Source organism: Heterodontus francisci, chromosome 27 (assembly GCF_036365525.1).
Source record: "Heterodontus francisci isolate sHetFra1 chromosome 27, sHetFra1.hap1, whole genome shotgun sequence".
Lineage (NCBI taxonomy): Eukaryota > Metazoa > Chordata > Chondrichthyes > Heterodontiformes > Heterodontidae > Heterodontus > Heterodontus francisci.
The window spans coordinates 37,409,101-37,417,363 of NC_090397.1; positions in this window are offsets into that span (position 1 = coordinate 37,409,101).

Sequence of the window (8,263 nt, forward strand, 5' to 3'; positions counted from 1 at the left end):
GTCTCATATCTAAAGATTTTAAATTCTAAAGAGTTTTGGCTTTTATGCATGTACTTGCAATTTTCATATCTTTGTTAGAGGTTAAAGTTTTTAAAATGGAAGCTCTGGTTTTGTTATCCTGGATTGTGATTTAAACTTGACTAATGATCATCAGCCAATCTCTCTCTCCTGCCGACTTGTTGATCAATCCCAGTATTTTCTCTCATTGCAGATTTTGATATTTTCAGGGTTTATTGGTACTTTACCCTGTTAGCGGGAATGAATCTAGAAGAATCACGCGACACTCGGGTCTGCTCCAATGTCAAACAGTTTATTTAGTTACGCCAGCGGGGAGCAGGTCACTGGTCTGTCCCGATACCTCTCCACCGAACAAAGGAAAATCCACAACGGATATACAGTTACTCAGCCCATCCTGGCTGGACATGATCCAATCATAACGGTTATTGATTACATACATTACACATATTACCAATTAGATTACTCATTAGGCATCATGTGGCTACGTGATCAGCTCATGCAAGCCCCCTGATCATCTTATGATGTTTCCCAGACCCCCTTATCAACTATCCTTGAGTCTTCACAATGAATCCTCCTACCTTTATCAAACTTGAATTCCTGATTGCTTCGTGCAGTCTGCAGTTACACAAAGCAACTGTCTTATACGCTGATATGAGGGGCCTCCTTGGTCAGCCTAACTGTTTGGGTCTCACGGTACCATTACCAGGGATATGACTTAGCCAATCTTGTTCTCACAGTGCCTTGGATGAGTACTCCATTTTATAACAATATGTGGCTATACTTTCAACTTGTATATGAGTGCGTGTGTGTATGTATGTATGTGTATATATATATATATATTCACTAGGATTATATGAATCTACTTACTCAAATAACATTTAAACAGTATGATATTTACTACAGGTGCCTCTGCGCTTGGGAATACCCTACAACAATCCTTAATTCCTGAATTTGGAGATCATTGTGTCACATGTGAGATTCTCTGCAATCTCACCCAAAAAGACACTGTTTATGTTCCACTTGCATTTTTTTAAACTGAGGGGTATTTTAAAATATGATCCTTATGTTTGATTATTCAGATGTCTTCAGGATTGTTATTTAATCATTTTTGTGACACTGCTGCACTCAAATGACATTGCCTAATATTAAAGGTGTGGGAATATTAAAGATGCTGTAGACATACAGACATCTGTATTCCAATAGGGATTTTTTTTTGGGGGGTGGTGTTGATTGGGAAATGTCTACTGCCCATTTTACCTCCATTTTAAATCTCTAATCAGCATTTACATTGATGTAGGAGGTAGGTTTGTGGGCCATTGAATGTAAATAGTGTGATTACTTCAAACATTGGATATTCCTGCCTATTTCACACTACTACATTTATTCACCTGTATAAAACTAGGCATTCAGGATTATAAGGTGTGCTCTGGAGGGAAATAGATTATCAGTGGGATTGCAATGTTGAGTCCATTGCTGAAGCTTTATTTTGTTTTTCTCCTGCTACCAATATGCTTCAAAGCATTTTGTGACTCTTTGTGGTGTTGCATTTTTTTCTACTCCCATTGCAATTGTGCCACAAGGTTATTCTCACTGACAATTCCCCTATATCTGTTTTCTAGAGGAGAAACAACACTTAGTGGGAGTAGTAGCACAGTGGTTGTTACTGAACTAGTAATCCAGAGGCCTGAACTAATGATCCCGAGACATGAGTTCAACTCCCACAATGACAATGAATTTAAATTCATTTAATTAAATAAATCTGGAGTTTAAAAAAAAAGTACCAATAATGAACATGTAACTCCCAGACTGATTTAAAAAAAAACCTCAACTGGTTCATGATTGTCTTTTTTGGGAAGGAAATCTCTATCCTTAGGCTCTCTAGTCTATATTTGACTCCAGACCTACAGCAGTGTGCTTGACTTAACTGCCCCCTGAAATGGCCTAGGAAGTCACTCCGTTGTCATATGTTCACCAACACCTTGGGATGGACAATAATTACCAACGATGTCTGCATCCTGTGAATGCATAATTTAAAAATTAGGTCACATTCAGCCATACCTGCTGAAAAAGTGCTTCTGCAGGTATGGCATTGCCTGTGGCTGTAAAGCAAACTCAACATTTATGCCCCAGAGTCCTTTCATTACAAATATCAGCCAATCGGCATTTCATAGATGAATGAAGCAAGTCACCAATGCATTGCTTACTTGGGCAATGTAGTTCAATACTAGCCCGCCTTTTAATGGATACAGAGTTACGTTTGTTGTATTAGTAATGGTGGTAGTAGGTGCTGTATTAAAATACTAGTTTGGATTTGATGATTGGTTACCAAATAGGTTAAAACAGTGTCCTTTTGCCTCTAGTATTTGGGTGCAACTGTTGGCTAGACTTTGTTGCAAGAATGCCTCATCTCTTTGATTTTCAATCTGTTTAGTTGGTATCAATGCTTAGCCAAATACCTTTTTATCAATAAAAGCAAAATACTGCGGATGCTGGCAATCTGAAATAAAAACAAGAAATGCTGGAACCACTCAGTAGGTCTGGCAGCATCTGTGGAAAGAGAAGCAGAGTTAACGTTTCGGGTCAGTGACCCTTCTTCAGAACTGACAAATATTAAAAATGTCACAGGTTATAAGCAAGTGAGGTGGGGGTGGGGCAAGAAAGAGATAACAAAGGAGAAGGTGTATTTTGGACAAGGCCACATAGCTGACCAAAAGGTCATGGAGCAAAGGCAAACAATATGTTAATGGTGTGTTGAAAGACAAAGCATTAGTACAGAAAAGGTGTTAACGGACTGAATATTGAACAGCAGCAAGTGCAAACATGAAAAAAAACAGTGGGTAAGCAAACTGAACAAACTAAGATGAAATGAAATAAATGCAAAAAAAAATTGTAAAAAAGAAAAAACAACTAAAAATGAAAGTAAAATGGGGGGCTGTCATGCTCTGAAATTATTGAACTCAATGTTCAGTCCAGCAGGCTGTAGTGTGCCTAATCGGTAAATGAGATGCTGTTCCTCGAGCTTGCGTTGATGTTCACTGGATCACTGCAGCGATCCCAGGACAGAGATGAGAGCAGGGGGGAGTGTTGAAATGGCAAGCAACTGGAAGCTCAGGGTCCTGCTCGCGGACTGAGCAGAGGTATTCCGCAAAGCGTTCACCCAGTCTTTTTATCAATTAGTACTAGCCTCGCTGTTTTACTCTGGGTCCCTAACTAAAACAATAGTTAAGGTAAGAAATAAAAAGGCAACATTGGTACAATAGAAGATAATTTGGTCATTAGCAGAATTAGTCATGAATGTATATGCAACTTTGGTCGTCCGTAACTGAATTTCCAATATGTTCTGTCTGTCAAATTCTAAAATTAGTAAAATAAAGTTCTATTTGCTAATTGTTTAATATACCTTGAAACTAATCTTGACAAAACCTTTCCAGTGGCAGTGGGTGCCCATTACAGAAATGCCTTTCCTCCTGAACATTTATGCATTTTCCTATATTGCTTATCCTTGTAACCATTGAACAAGACGACAAATAGTGGATACTTCTGTACAGTGCACTTGCATCCTCTAGGACGTTGATTCGTAATTTTACGACTTCAGTCTAGGCCAGATAGAAACCCAAGACTCCGAAATAAACTTCCAAGACCTTTGAATGCATCTATTGAAACCAATAGAATGTAAATAAGGTGAGCTCTGTAATGGGTGGATGAAGTTCTCTGCCACATTACCTCTTCCCCCAGTTAGTGGAGACAAAACCTTGCCCTGTTGTTTATTATTAATGATAAGAGTTGGATGATCCTGTGGTGATATTTCCACAACTTGCTCTTTTATAAGAAACAGCACTAGTTTTACAAAATGGGCCTGTAACACAACCCTAATATTCCTCAACAAGCAATTTTGTCTCGCTATTTTTTCCTATTTTAAGGTGGGATTAAGAAGTAGTGATCATTAGGTGGGATTAAGAAGTAGTGATCATTAGAGGGAAGGCTCATTTTAAAAGTTCAGCAAGACCAGTATAGAGTAATCACTTAATTTAAAAAAAAAGTTGAATTAATAACTAGAGGGGGGAAAAATGCCCCATAATTCATTCTACATCTGGAGGAGCTCTACAGAATAATTTGCATGTATGAGCTCAAGACAAGCTTGATTATCAATGTTGAGATGAAAAGCAGTGATGAAATGCAAGCCTTTGTCAATGATGCAGGGTGTGGTTGCACGTACTCTTGGGTTTTTCGACAGACGATCTTTTAACCAGTTGGGTAGGCATTGTTGCTGTGTCGAGGGGGGTCAGGCTCATCTGTTGAACATATGTAACTACTGTTGGTTGAGTGCTTGTAGATTCTTTGGATATTGATTTTGAGGTGGAGAAGTCTAAAAGATCAGACAGTGTGACTCCTAATAAGAACATGTATAACCTTTCCATTTTATTGAACTCTGAAGAAAACTTAAAAAGCAGATCCAGTTACAAATCTTTATTTAACACACTTCTCTCTGTGCTCTAACTTTCAGATCTATATATATCTTGATTCTTGAATTACCATAAATGCCAAGCTAATGCCTCAGATTTCATGAAAAATCAATACAACATGTGCAGTTTAAAGTACTGTCAAAATCCAGTGACATGTTCAATGAACCTCCAAAGAGAGGTTCATTAAAGGGGCACTGTTGTCATAGTGAGGATCTTGCAGGATCCATTAGTAAGCACAAAAGACAAAACGATGTTTCCAATAATATCTGATGAACCAAATTATTTTTTAGCATGATGTGCATTTTGGTTTTCAGATTTTGAATTAGATTTAATGTAAGGTTCCTTCTGTAAAACATCTTGGACTAAAATTGAATTATTACATCTAGTTGATAGCTGGTTTCAAAAAGACAAAACTGATCCAAACAGCTGCAGTCCAATCAGTTTCACATCAACACTTGGTAAAATATGTAACACAGTAGATAAATTAATGGCACAAAGTTAAATGGGTTTGATCTAATAGCCATTACTGAGATATTGCATGGTGGTCAAGTTTGGGAACTAAATATTCCTGACTACCTGACATTTCAAAAAGACAGACAAAATGGAAAATGAGAGGCAATAACCTTGATAATAAAGGATGATATAAGGACAGTCATGAGAAAGGAACTTTGCTCAAAAGAGCAGGAAGTAGAATCATTGTGGGCAGAGATAAGTAACAAGGGTCAGAAATTGCTGGTGGGAGTAGTTTATAGAACCCCCCCCCCCACCCCCACCCCACCCCCAACAGTAGCTATACTGTTGGACAGAGTGTTAATCAAAAAATAAACGAAGATTATAATAAAGACAATGCAATAATCTTGGGAAATTTTAATATAAACTGGAAAAATCAAATTGGCAAAAGTAGTTTGGAGGACAAGTTTATGGAATGAATTTGAGGCAATTTTCCTTGTGGAACCAACCAGGGAAGAGGCTATTTTAGATTTTATTTTGTGTAATGGGGGTTAATTAGTAATCTCATAGTGAGGGATCTTCTGGGAAAGTGATCACAATGAGTTTCACATTGAGTTTGAGAGTAACGTACATAAGTTTGAAATTAGAGTAATGAACTTAAAGCCAATTACATAGGTATGAGGGGTAAGTTAGCTAAGGTAAATTGAGAAATTAAGTTCAAAGGTATGATAATAGAGGACCAATGGCAAATATTTAAAGAAATATAATTCTGAATGAGTCCACATTCTATTGAGAAATAAAATCCCAAAGGAAAAGAGATCTATCGTGGCTAACTAAAGAAGTTAAGGATACTATGAGATTAAAAGTTGAGGCTTATAATATTCCAAGAGTTGTAGTAAGCCTGAGGATTGGATACCGGCAAAAGATTGATAAAAAGAAAAAATAGAATGAGAGTAAACTAGCCAGAAATATTTTATAAAATGATAAGAGCTTCTACAAGTAAATGTGGGTCCCTTAGTTGCTGAGACACAGGAAATTATAATGGGGAATAAAAAAAAGACATTGAACAAATATTTGGTCTGTCATCACTGTAGAATACAAACAAAAAACAAATTATGGGGAACCAAGATCTAATGAGAATGAGGAAATTAATATTAGTAAAGAAAAATTACTGCAGAAATTAATGGAACTGAAAGCTGACAAATCCTCAGGACCTGATGCCCTATATCCTAGGGGTTTAGAAAGATGTGGCTGCAGAGATAGTGGATACACTGGTTGTGATCTTTGAAAATTCCAATCTCAGTGGATTGGAAGTTAGCAAATGTAGAATCAAGAAAGGAGGGCGAAAGAAAACAGAACTACAGGTCAATTAGCCTGACATCAGTCATCAGGAAAATGCTGGAATCCATTATTAAAGAAGTAATAATAGGACGTTTAGAAAACATGATTAGGTATAATCGACTTGGTTTTATGAAAGGGAAATTGTGTGTGACAAATCTATTGAGTTTTTCAAGGATGTAACTAGCAGGGTAGATAAAGGGGAACCAATTGATGTAGTATACTTGGATTTCCAAAAGTCAATCAGTAAGGTGCCTCACCTTTGGTGAGCAGCTGACTCATGGCTCTGGTGTGCAACCCACTTGCATGTGTAAAATAAGGGCTCATGGAGTTTGGGGTAATATATTAGCTTGGATGGAGGATTGGTTAATGGACAGGAAGCAGAAAGTAGGGATAAATGAGGCATTTTCAAGTAGGCAGGCTGTAACTACTGGGGTGTCATGAGGATCAGTACTGGGCCCTCAGCTATTTACCATCTATATTAATGACTTGGACAAAGAGACTGAGGGTAATGTATCCAAGTTTGCTGATGATACAAAGCTAGGTGGGGATGTAAGCTGTGAGGAGGACACAAAAAGGTTGCAAAGAGATATACACCAGTTAAGTGAGTGTGGCTGATGAGTATAATGTGTGGAAGTGTGAAGTTATTCACTTTGGTTGTAAGAATAGAAAAACATTTTTTAAAAGGTGTGAAACTTGTAACTTGATGTTCCAAGAGATTTGGGTGTACTCATAAAAGAAACACAAAGTTAGCGTGCAGGTACAGAAGCAATTAGGAAGTCAAATGGCATGTTGGCCTTTATTGCAAGAGGATTGTGATACAGGAATAAGGAAGTCTTCCTACAGTTGTATAGGGCTTTGGTGAGACCGCAGATGGAATACTGAGTGCAGCTTTGGTCACCACATCTACGGAAGGACATATTTACCTTGAAAGTGAAACAGCGAAGGCCCAGTAGATCGGTTCTTGGGCTTAGAGGATTTTGCTATGATGGGAGAGGCTGAGTAATTTGGGCCTATACACTGCAGTTTAGAAGAATGGGAAGTGATCTTATTGAAACATACAAGATTCTGAAGGGGTTTGGCAGGGTAGACACTGAGAGGTTGTTTCCTCTGGTTGTGGAATCTAGAACATGGGGGCACAGACTTAGGATAAGGGGTCAATCATTTAGGACTGAGATGAGAAATTTCTTTACTCAGCAGATTGTGAATCTTTGGAATTCGCTATCCCAAGACGGTTGTGGATGTTTCATCATTGAGTATATTAGAGACTGAAATAGACAGATTTTTGTTTTGTCAGGGAATCAGGGAATTATGGGGAATGGGTGGGAAAGTAGAATTTGGCAGAGGATCAACCATGATCATATTGAATAGCACAGTGGACTCGAGGAGCCTATGGTCTACTCCTGCTCCTACCTCTTATGTTCTCTTAACCTCACACAGCAGCAGAAAGGACACCCCCAATAGTAATATTTAAAGGGATCATCAACCACTCTCAAGTTAGTTGCTGATTGATTTCTACTGGTTGCTGCTGACTTAGTGTTTGATGGTTTGTGCTGTCATTTAAAGTTGAAGTCCAAAGGGAGTGGTGTGGCACCTGGTAAAGACTTTGGTTCTGACTTCAAGGGTTTTGCTCAGACCACTTTCTCCCCATTATGGATACTAAAATTTCTCTCTCTCCCTTGGCCCGGATCATGACAGGAAGAATGAGCAGAGGCAACACAGAGCAGGACAATAAAAACAAGAAATGCTGGAATCACTCAGCAGGTCTGGCAGCATCTGTGAAAAGAGAAGCAGAGTTAACGTTTCGGGTCAGTGACCCTTCTTCGGAACAGAGCAGGACAAGTTGCTGCAAGAGGGAGTGGAGAAGGGCTGTCAACATTGAATTCACCCAGGCACTTTAGGGAGGACATCCTCAGTGAAATCTGCAACCTGTTTGCAGGCACTCCTGTGGCCTCAGAGCAGGGCAAGGACAGCACTGCCAGTGGCTGTGAAGG